Source organism: Grampus griseus (genome assembly GCF_964374135.1).
Source record: "Grampus griseus genome assembly, chromosome: 4".
NCBI lineage: Eukaryota > Metazoa > Chordata > Mammalia > Artiodactyla > Delphinidae > Grampus > Grampus griseus.
The window spans coordinates 134,756,105-134,772,738 of record NC_138997.1 but is presented as its reverse complement, the minus strand read 5'-3'; the positions used below and the strand labels follow the sequence as shown (position 1 = coordinate 134,772,738).

At 35.4% G+C, this 16,634-nt stretch overlaps 1 pseudogene across 1 annotated transcript; it reads left to right on the top strand.

The window, feature by feature from the left end:
* Positions 1-253: 253 nt before the first annotated feature.
* Positions 254-1,823, top strand: LOC309822214 (microspherule protein 1-like; annotated as a pseudogene). The gene is made up of 2 exons: positions 254-355; positions 464-1,823. The product of its transcript is annotated as a microspherule protein 1-like (transcript).
* The last annotated feature ends 14,811 nt before the right edge of the window (positions 1,824-16,634 follow it).

Sequence of the window (16,634 nt, the reverse complement as noted above, 5' to 3'; positions counted from 1 at the left end):
TAGCATGCGCTCAGTAAATGTTTACTGAACTGAGCTCTGCAAAGTACCAATATTACATTAATTTTACTTTGTACAGTTTATTATTATAGACACAGAAATTATATATGTTGTACCATATTATTGTTAGGTAAATTCATTGAAATAAAGCAAACATGTCGTTATTTCTAATTTACTAAGTCAAGCCATGTAGAGTTAAAGAATTTGGGCATGGTTACATGGAGACCACAGTGCAGTCAAAACTAGAACCAGACGAATCTCAAGGAAGCCGGCTTTGGCCCTGCGGCTGCTGCCATCATCGCCATGGAGAAATTGTTGGAGCTGGCAGCCTAGGAATGAATCTCCTCTCAGCCTCGAAGTTCACCTGGTCAGAATCCTTGGATGAACCTGTGGGACCCTTCCTTCTAGCCCTGTGGTTTGGAGCAAGTGGCTTTGGGACTGTAAGAGGATCTACAAAGATTCTCAGGGACTGCTAGGTTCCCCCCTGATGGCATCAGGCACTGCCAGCCGCTCAGAGGATGAGGATGGCACTGGCAGAAGCGGGCCTCCTCACAGGCTTTGGCACCATCCCTAAAGGGAGAAGCACCTCCAGGTTCACCAAGAGAAAGAAGTTTGATGATGAGCTGGTGGAGAGCAGCCTGGCTAAGTCCTCTACCCGGGAGAAGGGGGCCAGTGGGGTGGAACCAGGGCATTGTTCGGGGAGTGAACCCTCCCTCCTCCAATGAGAAGGAGAAGGTGTCCAAGGTCCCCATCATCCCTGTGCCACCCAGCCCAGCCCCAGCCCCTGGACTCACCAAGCGGGTAAAGAAGAGCAAACAGCCACTCCAGGTGATCAAGGATCTGGGCTGCTGGAAGCCTGCGGACGACCTCCTGCTCATCGATGCCCTGTTGCAGACCAATGACCTGACATCTGTCCACCTAGGCATGAAGTTCAGCCGCCGCTTCACCCAGCAGCACCGGTACGCCCTGCTCTACGATCTTGTCATCTCCAAGCTGGCCTGCCAGGCCATGAGACCCACTGCTGCACTCAGAGGCCGTTGCCGCCATCCAGAGCAAGGCCCTGTTTAGCAAGGCTGAAGAGCAGCTGCTGAGCAAAGCGAGATCGGCCAGCCAGCCCACCTTGGAGACTTCCAGGACCTGCTGCACAGACGCCCTGATGCCTTCTACCTGGCCCCTACTGCCAAGACTCTACAGGCCCACTGGCAGCTCATGAAGCAGTATTACCTGTTGGAGGACCAGACAGTGCAGCCGCTGCCCAAGGGGGACCAAGTGCTGAACTTCTCAGATGCAGAGGACTTGATTGACGACAGTAAAGCTCAAGGACATGTGAGATGAAGTCCTAGATCATGAGCTGACGGTGGCTGACCGGCTCCAGAAACGAGAGATTCGGCAGATGGAATAGGAACCGCATAAGTGGCAGGTGCTAGTAGGTAGCATCACAGGCATGAGCTCTCCAGACTTTGACAGCCAGACCCTGGCAGTGCTGCGGGGCCGCATGGTGCGGTGCCTGAGGCGCTTGAGAAAGATCACCCTAGGCAGAGCAACCGAGGGTAACCAGATTGACGTGGACCTGTCTCTGGAGGGTCCGGCCTGGAAGATCTCCCGGAAGCAAGGTGTCATCAAGCTGGAAAAAAGATGGTGACTTCATTGCCAGTGAGGGCCGGCGGCCCATCTACATCGATGGACGACCTGTGCCGTGTGGCTCCAAATGGCGCCTTAGCAACAACTCCGTGGTGGGGATTGCCAGCCTGCGATTCGTCTTCCTCATCAACCGGGACCTCATTGCCCTTATTCCGGCCGAGGCTGCCAAGATCATGCCACAGTGAGAAGTCGTGGCAGGACCCATGGGCTCTCTCTGGCCTCAGTTTCCCCTGCCATCCCAGACCCCTGGAGCTGGGAACTCAGGCTCCTGGAAAAACCAGAGGGGGCTGTGGTTGACTCAGCTCCTGGCCCCTCGATCTGAGCCTCTGCGGGGTGGGGGGGGGGGGGCTGGCCCTGGGGAAACCCCTAGAGGCTGGGACCCTCAGGCTTCCTTGGTGTCGGAGCCCCTCCCCTTCTCTCCCTGCAGAGGACCCTACCCTTTTCCCCAGATTCCCACCTTTGCCCCGTGTCTCCAGCTGATTAGTTTCAGACTTTTCCTTTATTATTTTTCTTTTGTAAATACAAAGCACTGAGTTCCAATAAAAAAAAAAACTAGAACCGGATATGTTTACCTCTAAGGTTAAATTTCATTCAACTATAGTTACCACATTTGTGACACTGCAAATGCATAAGTAGCCTTATTTATACCCTTCAATGAAGAACCTATATAATAGAAAACATATACAAAAATTCAGAAAGGGATATAATAATTTACTTCATTTTAAACTATTATTATGAATGAAACACTTTTAAACCCTCATGTAAACTAAAATATTACTCTTCCACTTTTAAGAACACATTATTGAAGATATATTAAACAAATAGTAACATACGATGATAATTTAATGAATATAGTAATTTGGTTAAATTGTTTAAATTTATAAAGAAATAAGACATTTTACATATGGTTGGAAATTCTTTTGCAAACTTCCCTAGCATCATTCTCCTCTCACCCAAAGGTAACATTAAAATATTCTAAAATTAGTATTTAAGATCCTGAACATATTACTTAATATGCTGGCAGCCACAGATGGTAGAGAGCATTGTTATTTTTCCTTTACAGTAGCAAATACTTATTAGAATACATAATAGAAACAAAGACCCTGCATACAATTATCAAAAAATGATAAAGTGTCAAACTACTAATAGAGCATATATAAAAGTTATGGGAAAATTTTAAATGTTTTATTAAAATATATGAAAATGACCATGTATAAATGGATGAGATATCATATTTATGAAAAGGATACATCTATATCATGATTATTAACACTTTATAATTTGTTCCACTTAAAGGGATTCTAATAAAAATTTTAATAAGTGTTTGTGTCTGTAGTTGTGTGTGTGTAAAATTCAAAAATCTTTTATAAATCTTTGACGTAAGTTCTTAAATTAACAACAATTAAAAGAAGAATTATACTGAGAAAATTGCTTTACAAAATATGTAAAAAGATATATAGTATAATATTAGCACAGGGATAAAGAAAACAAAGGAACATATTAGAAAACTGAAGGAATTGTTCCACATATATATGGAAATATGTAGGTCAAGAACAGCAGCATTAAACTGAGAAAATTCATCCCTTAGAAGGAAAATAAAAGACAGATATCTTCTCACACCACAGCTAGATGTACATTCTGTGTGGATTATAGATATAAATGTGAAAGCTAAAACTCTAAAACGTGACAAAGACAACTTCTGCTCTTCAATCTGTTCTCACTTTTCATAGTAAACAGCTTAACAACAACAATAAAACAATAAAAGACAAAAATATGGCTCACATGTGGGCACATAATAAAGAAACATATTCAAAACTAAATTGTGTTTAGTTTTGAAGTTAGAAATTAAGTGTGACCATGTAAATACATTTTCTACAGTAGAAAGCAAACAAAGGTTATGTTCAGAAATTCTGGGATAAGACACTTAAGACATCCTGTGTGCATGTCTCTCCTTTGACCCAAAAATATATTTCTAAACATATATTTTATGGATAATCTTGCACATATATAAAATGATTTTTTCTGTTTAAGATGATTCTTTTCAGGATTATTTGAAAGTTCAAAAAATGAGAATTAATCTAATCCATCTATAAAGACATTGTTAAATAATTATGATAAAATCCAACAATGATACACTATGTACCTGTATCAAAGAATAGGTTGTTTATGTTCTAAAGTAGAAATTTCTTCAAGATAAATTACATAGTAAAAAAAAAATAGTGCAGTATGGAACAATGTGTTTAACGTGCTACTATTTGGGTAAAAATGTAAAGAATCTGTACTTGCCTGTGGATACAAACATCATTTTAACAGGACTCAAAAGGAACTAATGGTATTATCTTCCTTATGGGGAAGAGAAATGTGAAGCTGAAGGAAATAGCCACAATGCAGACTTTTAAATGTTGCCCTATATGAATATATTACTCAATAAAACAGTAAATTAAAAATATATATATATATATATATTTATGGGATAGGGAAGAGATGGGAGGCAATGAAGCAAGTCTTCAAAAAGAAAATGGAAAGAGTGTACTCTATGACCCAACAATCCCTTTCAAGGTATATACCTTTGAGAAAACTAGTCACAGGTCTCTAAGGGGATATGGAGCAAGATGAGTTATGAAGAATTCATACTATAGGATGCTTTTCTGCATTTAGAGAAAAATAATACTAATTATAAGCAAAATTTGTAGGTCTTAAAACATGTTGTGGAAAAAGGAAACAGAATGGCATCTGTAGCACAACGGCATTTTTATAAATTAAAAATACATGCACAAGAAGCAAAATTATATATCTCTCAAGGATATATACTCACAAAAAATCAATGTCAAACACATTAGCATGGGTGACTAAGGCGAAAAGGAAAGTATTAGTGATATATTGCTTCTTAACAAATAACTCCAAAGCTTAGAGACTTAAAGCAATAATGATTTTTACTTCACAGTTTCTGAGGGTCAGGAATCCAGGAATGGCTTAGTAGGGTGATTCTGGTTCAGGATTTCTCTTGTTGCAGTCAAAAGGTGGGTCAGCCCTATAGGCATCTAAAGGCTTAACTGGGATTAGAGGACCAACTTCCAGAATGGCTTGCATAGCACATGGCTGTTGGCTGGTGACCTCAATTTCTTACCATATGTGTATCCTCACGGGGCTTGCTTGAATGTCCTCAAGACATGGCATCTGGCTGTCCCCAGTGCAAGTGAATTCAGAAAGAAAGGGAGCAAGATGTAAACCCCAAGGTCTTGTAAGACAACATCAGAAGTTAACATAACATTACTTCTGCAATATTCTCTAGGTCACACAGCCCTACCCTGGTAGATGTGGCAGGGGACTACACAACAGTTGGTAGGAATCATTAGGGGCCATTTTGAGTCACAAATAATAAATAATAAAAAGAAATATCAGAAAAAGGGCAAAAATTAATATACAATCAAATAAAACAAAATTAATCATATACTTCCTGATGATCATAGTGCCATGAAATGATGTGGTTAGTTTAACTTTATGTACGTAGGTACAAAGGAAAACACACATACCAATGTGTTATTCATACATACGCACATAGGTATTTATATGTTCTCTTGCTGATAAACATATTTCCAATATGTTTTTCTATTACAAATAATGATACAGTAAAAATTTCTGTACACGTCTTCTTGTGTACATGTACAAGAGTTTTAGTGAAAGATATATAGTTTTAAGTGGAAATATCAACTTTTGTATGTACATCTCCAACTATACTAGTTGGTGCTAAATTTCTTCCCAAAGTGGACATAATGATGTGCAGTCCCAACAGCAGTAAATGAGAGTTCCCATATTTATTATCCTTCTTAAATTATGGTACATACCAACTTGAATCTGTTGGATATGAAATGGAATAATAGTATTGTTTCAACTTAGTTTTTCTTCCTGATTAATACTGAGTTTGACACTTTTTCACCTTTATTTCATATTCATATTTCCACTTCTGTGAATGGTCTTTTCAAGCCTTTTTTTTATTGGAGTTATTTGTTCTTCTATTATTTGAGAATTATTTTTATAATCTGATTACAGATCTTTGAGTCTGCAATCTTTCTATAATTATCTCTAAGTCTGTAGGTTGTATTTTTTATTTAGTTTAGAGTTTCTTTTGACAGAAATAATCATTGCATGGTAGTCAAATTTATACAGTTTCCATTTATGTTTAGTACTTTTGTATTTTGCTTAAAGAATCCTTACCTAAGAGTATAAAGATTCTTCTCTACATTTCTAATGTAAATTTAAAGAATTTATGTTCAGTTTAAATTTTTAATATGACCGAAACAAATTTATATATGTTGTTGTAATAGCATAGAATTATATTTTACTTTCTAGGGTGACAGCCAATTGCCCTAAAATAATTTTTGTAAGTTCTGACTTTTTAATGTATGGTAAATACATCAGCCTAGACGTATAATAGTAAAAACAACAATGACAAATGTACCTACTCACCAGTCAGACTCATTAACTTTGGACTTTGTGGTCATTGGCTGAGTCACTAGAACTTGAGCTCTTGTGGATTCCTTTTTTGGTCTCTCACTTCAAACCATTTATTGTCCTGCTGAAAGAAGAAACGTAAGAAATAGGGCTTAAAATTTCTTGAAGTAAATGGTGCATTCTGTCCAGGACTGGCCCGGTATAATGTTTAATTGTATATGTCAACTTGGCTGGGGCAAGGTGCCCAGACATGTGGTCAGATGTTACTCTGGATGTTTCTATAAGGGTGTTTTGGATGAGATTAACATTTACATCACTGGACTTTGAATAAGGCAGAATGCCCTCCATAATGTGGATGGGCCTCATTCAATCAGTTGAAGGCCTGAATAGAACACAAGACTGATCTTCCCAGAGCAAGAAGGAGTTCTACCAGCAGACAGTTTTCAGAACTGAACTGCAACACTGACTCTTCCTAGGTTTCTAGCCAGCACACCCTGTAGGTTTTGGACTTGCCAGCCTCCAGAGTCACATGAGCCAATTCCTTAAAATAAATTTCTCCGTATATGTACACATACATCTCTTAAGTTCTGTTTCTCTGGAGAACTCTGGCTAATACACCCCGTGTGCTTTGGTCTTTGCTAATTGACCATTTCACTGGTGCTACTGGCAACTATCCTATATGTTCTAGTCTCACTGTTTAACTGGTATCACAGTTAAACCCTCCCGCCCCCATGTCCTGCAAGAAGAGAAATAATGTGGTGGAATTAGTTTCCATCATTTGCCTCTTTGTTAATTGTATTTTATGCCTTAGAAGATCAACAACACCTTACCTTTCTCAAATGCATTTGGAGACCCTCAGCTGGGAGGTCCTCAGCTACCCAGTTCTAGCACATGCCTCTTCTGAATACCTTCTCATGCATATGTATATAACAGGAAGTACCTTTCTTTATACTGTCCATATAGTGTCACATTGGGGCAATTCTTGACGTCCATACTCCACTAAACAAACATGATAATGTCCAGTCCCCAGCACTACTTTTGGGACAACTCTTTATTTTTTTCCTGTATTATTGAATTATAATAATATTATCCTTAAATTATAGGATTTATGTCTAAGCAAGGTCTGCTACTAGAGGAAACTTTTATTAAGTATGATCTTATTGATACTATGTCAAATATTACTCTAGCAAAATTAAATTTGCATGGGGATATTTGTTAAGTTTTACTTGTGAAATTTGTTAAATTATAGATTTATATTTAAGAGTATTACTTCATGTTTCTCCCTAATAAAAGCTTGAAACTGATAAACTATTTTGATCTTTTTAGTTATATGGCATGGTATGACTTAATGATATAACTGTTTCCACATTTAACTCTGACTACTTTTTTGGAATACATAATTCTTATGTTTATTAATCCTATCCTTGTCAAATAATGTGTTTTGTAAAATGTCAGTTCACTAAAAAACACAATTACCTGAAGTTTATATTTTACCTTTTTTCCCTGTCTAGTTAATGACTGACACATTGCTTTCTTCCAAAATGGATAGAAAAGAGCTTGAAAATGCATAAAATACAACAGTCAGCACTATTAGTCAAGACAAAGAAAATGAAGTGATAAAATAAGAGGAAACAAACCTGAATTTGATAATTCAGCCTAAGAACTTGTTTACATTGTGGAGTTTGACCACACATCTGTGCCTCAGTTTGTTAACAGAGCAAAAAACAAACTTCTTCACTTTAGAAAAAAATTCAGTTGCTAAGAAGAAAACACTCAATTCTCACACACTGAAATTGAGGCATTATGAAAATATACACCCAATTATGAATACTGGCTTCTTTTGTGATTTAATTTAAGAAATGTGAAATAAAGTTCCCAAAGTCATGTAATGCTATTGATTTTTTCTATTAGCACCTCTGTCACTTTTTATATTAATATGGTACTGAGTTCCATAAGTTTGTAAGTTCCATAAACTTAACTTTTGTTTTGGACATTGATGTTATCATCTGCTAATCTGAAGATGCGTGTCTCTCTGTGTGTGTGTGTGTGTGTGTGTGTATGTGTTTTGAATATACTTATGAATTATTCAAATATTTCTCAGATTCATTAGAATTCATGAGCTGACTTCCTAGTATTACTCGACAAAGTTTTGTAATGTTTTAACATTTATGAAAAATTTAATCTCTAATAATGAATAACTCGAGACAGATATTTCCTATTTAATAATTACAATTATTTATTTCAAGCAAATATCATAAAAAGAGAAACTCCTCTTAAGGGGAAAATACAAGGACACTCAAAATGCCATTTTCTGTTGAAGGCATATCAGTATAGTGAAATTTGATTCTATTCAATAAGCACATATTGAGGAACTAAATCAGGAGCTTTAAAAGCTATAAATTTGTTTTTCATCTTCAAAGAGCTTACTATTAAGAACGAGTAGGTCGTGAAAAATGGCCTGGGACACAAAACTTGAAGAATGAATGAAAATTTAACAAATTGAATGAAAATTTAACAGACAAAATGGAAAATGTAAGCTCCTTGCAGGCAGTAGTTATCTGTTTTATTTACTCTTGTATGTAGTGCCTGGAACAGTGCAGAAAAAAACAGTTGATTCTCCATTAATGTCCATTAATATCTTAACTGAATTTTAAAAATTTCAAGAAAACGCCTTTGTTAGCATAGGAAACAGCACAAATGGTTTGTGTATGATTTTTACATTTTAATTTAAAAAAAGATCCAATTCTTCCACATAATAATTTCCTGGAAAAATACCACCATATTAAAGATATCAAGTAACTTCTCTTTTATTCAGTAATGTTTTTATGTCTTTAACATGATAATTGACTTGAAGGGTGCATTAGAAATAGGTTATAAATGATATAAATGATTCACAGGTTAAAGAAAGAGAAAGTAATGGAGATCACAATGGAAATTTAGCAGATACATGTCCTATTTATTTAGCTTTCATTCTTCAGCTTCTTCTATGTGGTCAAAGGATAGCATATCTGTTTTGCTGTGGAAGAAATGACTTCTTATACAGAATTCACATATATATTGGAAACTCAAACACCTCGACTTTCATTTCCAGTTTAAAATGTCATCTGGCTAGTAGGCCTGAAGCAGCCTCCTCTACATTTTCACTAAAGTAGTTAGGAAGAGACTTAAGATGAAATTGCACACCACTGTGAACTGGGACTCACTGTCAACTTATTGTTAGAATATGAGAGGAATTTCCATTAACTACAAAGCTAAGGGGAGTGGATTAAATACATGATATAGTACGATGCTGCTAGTGTGCCTGCCTGCCAGAAAGTAGATAGAAAGACCTTTATTCCTTCCCTCTTTCTCTAATTCCTGGATCAGAAACAAAATCTCAACAAAGCAGAAAACTGAATAGCCATCCTTCTACTGACTGCATGCTAAATTTTAGGCAGTGTTTCAGTTTCCCATGCCCCCTGCCCTGACCCCTAATACTATGTCTCATTCTTTATCTCTTCAGATATTATAATTTCAAAAAAGTGGAACAAGGGAGGGAAGAGAATTATTGAAAATGACTTGAAAGCTGAGACTGATTCTTGTGACTAGAGTACTAATTGAGGAGGGGAAAGGAAAGCATGGTAAACCCTAATAGGACTCTTTTCTGTATTTGCTCTCCATCTGTTAAGGCTGTTAGACACATTTAATGTAAATGGGAGAAGACCCACATCAACAGATGAAAACACTCATCAAATAAATGGCAGATATATGTTGGAAATTGGGCTGGGAATTATGTATGCTACAATCTGTAACTTTATGCAATTATTTGCCTAAGTTGACAGGATTTGGACATACACCTCCCTTTTTAATGATAGGAAAACATGAATAACAATATTAATAATAACAACATCTATCTGAGATGCCCCTCACCTACACACACGCACACACACTGAGTCACTCAATTTCCTATTATCCTGCAATATTTTTCTTTATAGTACCTATGACCTCTGAACTATGACTTATTTATTTATTTCTCTGTTAATAGTGATTTTGCTGACTAGATTATATGCTCAATGAGTGCAGAATCCTTTTCTGTTTTGTTCACTGTTCTCTTCTCTGCACTTATAAGAGTGTCTGACACCTAATAGGTGCTTGACAAATATTTATTAAATGAAATAGTAAAAGAGAATGAATGAATTCCAAGAATTCAGAGGAAAGAGCCTCACTGAAGTGATCTACTCTAAAAATATAGTATTTTAGACAGTTTAGCATCCTTGATAGGAAATGAAAAGTAATGTCATATATTAAATGGGTACAGGAAGTGCAGAACACCTGATTAAAAAGCCAAAAACAAAGCTAAAATGGAGATTGAGGGGAAAAGATTGCAGATAGCAAAAATGCATAGATAGGTAATTATCTCCTGCTAAACCTTAGATCATGAAGTAAACTTACACTTATCAACATTTACTGGAATTTCTAATGTCTTTCCTAGCTGTACTCAACTGATTTAGTTAGGTAGTAATACCATACAGACTTTAAAATAGAAGGCTATTCCTAAAGACTATCAAAATATTAAAAAATGATACAAGAAACTTCTTCCTCAAACCTTGACCCTAATTATAAGCTACTCCGTGCAGACATATTTCTGAAGGTATATGATTAAATCCCATTTCTCTGAGGCAGAAATGGTGATTATGATGCTTCTGATGAATCTTAGAATGAATATAGATCAGGGCCTCTTGTTGGACCCTGATTTTTTTTTTCTTTTTTTGTCCAGAGAGTCAGAACTTCAGGATCATCATAGAACTCCTAGCAAAATTATTTAGTGCATTTATCTTGGCACTAAAACCAATATTCTGGATTTTTTCTCTTTATTATGTTTGTCATAAATGAGACATACTATAGCATTTGTATGCCATATTTACACATAATATTATATGCTTTCAGCTAAAATCTTATTATATGAATTAATATAAATATTTAGTAGAAGCTAGAACTTATATCTGTCATAAGGTATATCAACAAATATAAAGATTTTAAATTATATCCTATTTTGATTATCATAATAAAATTCATATTGGATATATTTAAAATAAGATATTATGACGTGGAAAAACATATCAATGATGTTGATAACAAACTTAGCGTTTTTTTTCCAGAATGAAGAGAAAAGATATGAGGGGTGAAAAAATTGGAAAGAGCAGTTATAATTGAGGACAGAGAATCGATATCGAATATAAGAATATAAAAGTGTTTTTGACAGAGAAATCTGACAAATTTTTGGAATATTATCATATAAAACATAGCTGTGGGGAGTTCACTGGTGGTTAAGACTCCATGCTTTCAATGCAGGGAGCGCAGGTTCAATCCCTGGTCAGGGAACTAAGATCCCGCTAAATCCTGTATGCCTCATGGCACAGCCAAAAAAAAAAAGCCGTGAATTTACTGGTTTAAAAATAATATATAAGCATTTAAGTTGAAAGTCACACTGCATTCAACAGCAAAATTAATGAGAGAGTCTAAATGATAACACACTTCCTGGTCACATTTTTGTTGTCTTCATCAACTGGGGACAATAAAAATGCTAGAAAGAAAGTAATCAATGCTTACAAAATTTTAAGGGAAGACAATCATGTTCCCCAAATTTTATATCCTGGGAGCTTTCTTTCCATGTATGTTATCAGTCCCAAACATACAACTCAGAAACTATTCTACTCAACTTCTCTTATTCTTAAAAGCAAGCATATATACAAACAAAACCACCTAGGGTTCTTAGAAAAAAAGTAAAATCCATAAATCAAATCTGGATAGTTTAATCAGTAAATTGATTTATTAAATGATAGTAAGCAATTTTCAGAACTGCTTGGAAGTTTGGAGGAATCAATTCTTTACTGCACCTGCTATTGCTGCTAGCATTGATATGGTCCCTTTGCTGGAACCAGGTTTGCTAACACTGAGAATTTGTGGTCACTACAGATAACTCTGCTACCACTGAGTGTTGATATTCTGCCCCTCACTTTGCCAGCAAAAGCGAATGTCCTATAAAAGCCTATTTCATCACATTGGTCACTTCTGAATTAAATTCTTATGCAGGTGTTCTGATTGGGAAATGGAGTCACATAAGCATGATTTTACTGTGAAGGAGAACGGATACTTAGCTCTGACTTTTCTATGTGAGGAGCATGTCAGATTGAATACTTAGGAATTTCTCCAAATATTGAAAAGATTATTCAAAAGATGAGAGACAGTCATGAATATGGAAAATACCCATGACAACACCACCACAAACAGCAAAATAACACAGGAAATCTAACTAATCAACCCATCAACCAACAACTAAATGCTAATAAACAAGATTTATTCCTGTTGGTGAAGGCATGAAACATTAACATCTCAAGAATGGGCATGTCATGATGCAAAATAACTCCACCTTTTGGGCTGAACTATAAACTTAGGAACCTTGAAGCATGGTGTGTTCTCAATACATGTTGTGCAACCAGGAAATGAATGCTAGACCTACTTCCCAGAGCCATTCCTTTTCTGCTGTTTCTTTGGAATTAGGTGATACATGCCTTGCTTCACATCTTTCAATCAATAATTTAGAATACATTTTATTCCCAGGATTAGTAACATCTGAAAATGAATCTTCCAGGACTTGTTAAAAAGTGATTAAACCATTGACTTGTTTGGGAAAATGGTGCTAGGAGAATTACTGAACAAAAGATTCAGGTGCTAGAAGAATTAATGAACAGAAATTTGTTTCATCTTCAGAAATGCAGCAGTGCATAAAGCAATTGCCCTCTGCGTTTCCAAGAAACTTGAAAATTATTTCCTCACACTTAAAACTTTTATTAAGTATGCAGTTATTGGATAAAAAATATGTGAAATTGTAGCTACACAACACAGGCATACAATTGGAAGGGAACCCCCAGCTTCTAGGAATAATATACAGCATCAGTTTAAATCACGTGTGTGAATTAGCTTATGATATGGAGGGATATGGGGCAAAAGCACCCAGATTTTTAGTAAATATAGTATAAGATTGGAATGGTGATGCTGAATAGCTTATAGTTTTTCTGTAACCCCCAAACCATTATTTTCTCTTTCTGAGAGAAAATAGAAAATAACAATAGTATGACAAAAGAAAAACTAAACATGCTGGTTAGCTAGTATCTGTCAAATTAATTAACAGATATTGATGACAGTGGACATATGGATACTAGTTTTGGATAGGACATTAAACATTAAACTGCTTTAACTCTCAATTTCCCCATCTGTAAAAACGTAATAATGGTACTTAACTCACAAGATTTTTGTTAGAATTAATTGACATCCTTTACAAATAGCAAATACTAAGTAAATAGTATATCATCATTATTATTATCTTTATCGTTGCTAATAACCCATCTTACCACCTGTATTAAAATAATGATGAATACTCTATGGAGAAGAACCAAGTGAGTCATATCTCAGTATTCAATAAGTGATAATTGAATAAATCAAATAGAATTTCCCTGCCCCCTTGACATGGGCATGTAAAATGAATAACTTCATTGACACATTTCTTGTTTAAAATTAGAAATCTGGAATTAGAACATTTTGATGTGCCAGACTACTGTAAGATAAAATAGACTCGAGTGTTTGTGTGTGTGTGTGTGTGTGTGTGTGTGCACGCATGTGTTATTATTCCTCCTAGTTAATTGTTTATTGTGTTAATTGTGGTCAGGAAAGAGTGGTTCCCGTTGATTCACTAGAACTTGATATATCTAGACTTTATAGCTAAAAAAGTGTGATCCTTGCTTGTGTCATGCACATAAAGAAAACTTCAGCCCTAAATAGGGACAAAACTTCTTGAAATGAAAAGTATAACAATGCAAGGAAGTTTTAGAGTAAAATAACATATGAATTCTCATGCTAAAATTCTAAGGTTTGCAGCTCCAAGAGTTGTATTTTAGAAAATATGTCCATATAGTTGCAATAAACAAATTATTTCAACATTAATCTGCAACTTTAAAATTTAACAAAACAGCAACTGTGTTTACCAATAGGTTAGTAACCAGGCATTCCCTACACTTCAATCCTCATTATGAGGCTATGAGGAGTTATCAGCCCCCTCATTATATTAATGAGGAAACTGATGCTCGCAGGAGCTGACTTAACCAATAGAACACAGAGAGTAAGTAGAGAGGCAAAAAACACCTTAAAATCTGGCTGCAAGCAGTGTCTTGGCTTTGATGCCATTCTGTATGCATTCAACAGTGTCACCAACCTTCTCATCAGTCATTTTGAAATGTCAATTTATCAACTAAAGTACCATGCCTTAATTGATGAAGCAACATAGAACTGAAAAGTTAAGTATCTAAGCTCCAAAATATTTCAAGTTGCCAGGCTATGAATCCTGGCTCTGCCCCTCATATCTCTGTAAATTTGGCCAAGTTTATCTTTGTGCCTCCATTGATTGATTAATTGATTGATTTATACAAGTCAAAGTGTTGATTTTAGTTTTTATTTTTTAAATGAAGTATAGTTGATTTACAATATTATATTAGTTTCAGGTGTACAACATAGTGATTTAATATTTTTATAGATTATACTCCATTTAAAGTCATTACAAAATAGTGGCTATATTTCCTGTGTTGTACAATATAACCTTGTTGCTTGTCTTACACATAGTAGTTTGTATCTCTTAATCCCATACCCCTATCTTGCCCTTCCCCCCATCCCTCTTCCACTGGTAACCACTAGTTTGTTCTCTGTATCTGAGTCTGTTTCTTATATACATTCATTTGTTTTATTTTCTAGATTCCACATATAAGTGATAATATAGAGTATTTGTCTTCCTCTTTCTGATATATTTCACTAAGCATAATACTCTCTAGGTCCATCCTTGTTGCAAATAGCAGAATTTCATTCTTTTTTAAGGCTGAGTAATATTTCATTATATATATATATATCACATCTTCTTTATCTATTCATTGTTGATGGGCACTTGGCTTGCTTCCATATCTTGGCTATTGTAAATTATGCTGTTATGAACATTGGGGTACATGTATCTTTTCAAATTAGTGTTTTTCTTTTTTTGTTGTTGTTTTTGGATACATATCCAGCAGTGGTATTGGTGGATCACATGGTAAGTCAATTTTTAGTTTTTTGAGGAACCTACATACTGTTTTCCACAGTTGACTGTACCAATTTACCATTACACCAATAGTATACAAGTGTTCCCTTTTTCTACATCCTCACCAATATTTATTATTTTTAGACTTTCTGATGATAGCCATTCTGACAGATGTGAGGTGATACCTCATTGTGGTTTTGATTTGCATTTCTTTGATGATTAGCAATGTTGAGCATTTTTTCTTGTACCTGTTGGCCATCTGTATATCTTCTTTGAAAAAATGTCTGTTCAGGTCTTCTGCCCGGTTTGCAGTTGGGTTGTTTGCTGTTTTGATATTGAGTTGTATGTGCTGTTTACATATTTCCTGTGTGCAAAACTTTTAAGTTTAATTAGGTCCCATTTGTTTACTTTTGCTTTTATTTCTTTTGCCTTAGGAGGCAGATCCATAAAAGTATTGTTACGTTTTATCTCAGAGAGTGTCTGCCTATGTTCTATTCAAGGAGTTATATGGTTTCAGGTCTTACATTTAGGTCTTTAATCCATTTTGAGTTTATTTTTGTTTGTGATGTGAGGAAATCTCAGGCTTTTACATGTAGCCACCCAGTGTTCTCAGCATCACTTATTGAAGAGACTATCTTTTCTTCATTGTATACTCTTACCTGTTTTGTCATAGATTAATGTCCAAAACTGTGTGGGTTTATTTCTGGGCTCTCTGTCCTGTTCCACTGACCTATGTGTCTGTTTTTGTACTGGTACCATGCTATTTCAATTACTGTAGTTTGTAGTATGGTATGAAGTCTGGGAGCATGACACCTCCAGCTTTGTTCTTTTTCTCAAGATTGCTTTGGCAATTCAGGGTCTCTTGCGGTCATTTATTCTTATTTAAAATAGAAAATAATAATCACTCGGTGCATACATTTTGGAGATAGTTCAATAATTTAATACATATAAAGAACTGACAATGCTCTTATATGTAAGAAGTGCTGAACACAAGTTTATTATTAAAATAATTATTTATTTTTTAATATTACTTTTTGCCATATTTATGGTTTTTTTGTACAGTCATTAAATTATATACAATCAATTAGTAATATAGAACATCCATTCCATACCAGGAACCATAATCTGTTATACAACTTTTAATAGAAAATTTTTACATTAGTGCAAACTCTCTGCTTGTTAATAGTATCCATAATTATTAATATAAAACATTTCTAAATTTCTATTGCCATGTTTTTATAAATAAATCAAGTAATATGCTTATATTCACAGTACCTGTAAAGCTAAGGAAATCTAGGTATGTAAATAATTTTACAATTATTACAGTGCAGACTTTTCCTTCCCCAAAGTAAATGACACTGTGCCAACCACCCTGTAGATAATTAATATATGTTTCTTAAATTACAATGAGATATTAAAGTGTTTTCTGTCACTGTCTAAACCTAAG